We start from the raw sequence: 2,500 nt of genomic DNA, 5'->3' as shown, positions 1-2,500 counted from the left end.
GGCAAAGGAAAAAGATTTTGGGTCGAAATCATAACGTAGACAATTACACTTATATCACAGCAAAATGTTTTCCTTCTTTTTTCCTTCTACAATTTTTTTTTCCTTCTACACAAACAGTTTTCTAATAAGTAGGCCTATACATAATTATATAGCAAAAGGCGTGACTAACACAGCTGTTAAAAGGATGAATCATTATCAGCATTAACACAAAAGGATTCACATGCTGTATCAAAACAGTAACGCAATCTATTAACGCACTAACACACTATCATCATAATAACAATAACACAAAACGTATCTTTATATCAATGAATTAACACACACACAATAACACACACTACATCTATTTACAAGGAGAATGTAATTACAAAATACAAACATACACATACTAACTTACACTTACTTATGGGATTATAGTAATAACTAGCACTCTCTACAACCAAGCACTATATGATATTACAAAAAACTGTATATTGTCTACGTGATCTCGAATTACTGAACCATCGTTGAACATCTGTTTCATATGTTCACACTTTCTGTTCATGATGAATGGTGAATGAACTATGGATCTGTTATCGCTAGTGTTAGTATTCCTTTTGTTATTGCTATCATGACTATCGTTATTATTATTTTTATTATCACTTTTTTTACTGTCACCGTTAATATTATCATCATCATTATCAGTAAAACTATAATTTTAGTTAGTTATTGTCTTCAATTACTGTTTTAATTACTGTTATTGTCTTCAATTACTCTTTTAATTACTGTTATTGTCTTCAATTCCTGTTTTAATTACTGTTATTGTTTTTAATTACTGTTATTGTCTTCAATTACTGTTTTGATTATTGCCATTGTCTTTATTGTCATTATCATCATCATGTTATGATGATGTTATGTCTTTAATAGCGTTGATTATTATTATTATTTTTTTTTCGGTGGCTCGCTGAAGGGCGCGGCTCTCGTCGTGGGAGTCGTCCTCGGAGAGCCTGGAGGAGGAGGCTGGTGGAGCAGGACCTACCTTCGGCGTTGGGGAAGATCGTGGTTAAGGGGCGTGGGCGGAGAGGGCGTCGCGGAGCTCGTGAAGGCGCACTTCGGGAAAACTCCTCAGATAATGATGATGATAATTATATTGATAATGGTAGTAATGATAATGATAATATTAATACTGTAATAGTAATGATAAGGATGATAAGAAGGATGATGATAGTAATAATGATAACGATAATGATAATTACAATAATGATAACGATAATGATAATTGCAATAATGATGCTAATAATTATAGTGATAATGATAATTATAATGATAATGATAATGATAATGATAATATGGATGATAATAAGAGGATGAGGATGAAGAGGAATAATAATAATAATAAGTAGTAAAAGAAGAGCATGAAGTAGAAGAAGAAGAAGAAGAAGAAGAAGAAGAAAAACATACCTTTGAGCAGCCATCCCCCCCCCCCAAAAAAAAAAAAAAAACAATGTAAACTTAACCCACTTTATTATCTCTTTTTTTTTGCATTCACCAAATTGACAAGACACGAAACACAAACACCAACCTTGCTTTAACGAATCCGTCCACACAGCGGCCAAGCACAAAGGAAAAAAAAAAGAGAAAAACATTGAGAACACACATACTCTACACTCTGAAGTGGCACTGTGCAGCCAACTGTGCCACGCGTATTGTACACTCTGGCATGCACACGTGAAGGTCACTAGTCATACGCTCTACACATACACTGGGTTAATTTATTTGACCTGATTTGACTTATTTTTTCCCTCGTGATGTTAAGTTCGTTGACCTTTTCGAATTTGTGTGTATTGGGGGAGGGAAGGAGGGAGGGAGGGGGGGGGGTCGATAGATAGTTAAGGGATATTGTGGTAGAGCGGAGAGAGAGAGAGAGAAAGAGAGAGAGAGAGAGAGAGAGAGAGAGAGAGAGAGAGAGAGAGAGAGAGAGAGAGAGAGAGAGAGAGAGAGAGAGAGAGAGAGAGAGAGAGAGAGAGAGAGAGAGAGAGAGAGAGAGAAAATGAAAGAGAGATGCTAATACAGACCTCTCTTCTAACTATCCATCTACTCGCTTAACATTCTACACCTACACGCCTTCCCTCTACATACAAATACTCCTATCTACCTTCACTTACTTCAACAAAAAACGTATTATCGTGACAATTGGGAAAAAAAGGCACAGCAAGATCGCCACGCCTTCCCGTGCACACTGAAATCAGCAATTTTCCACGAAGAAAGACCATATACACTGTATGTACATTGCAGGATGGTTTGCGTGATGCTTGCAAGGGGAATTTGAGAAACGTGTGATAGGTCATTTAGGCTTACACACACACACACACACACACACATACACACACACACACATGCGCGCACACACACACACACATAAACACACACACACACGCACGCACGCACACACATACACACACGCACGCACGCACGCACGCACGCGCACGTACGCACACACACACACACACACACACACACA

This window comes from Penaeus vannamei, chromosome 8, assembly GCF_042767895.1.
Source record: "Penaeus vannamei isolate JL-2024 chromosome 8, ASM4276789v1, whole genome shotgun sequence".
Classification (NCBI taxonomy): Eukaryota; Metazoa; Arthropoda; class Malacostraca; order Decapoda; family Penaeidae; genus Penaeus; species Penaeus vannamei.
Note: the sequence above shows the minus strand (reverse complement) of the source record.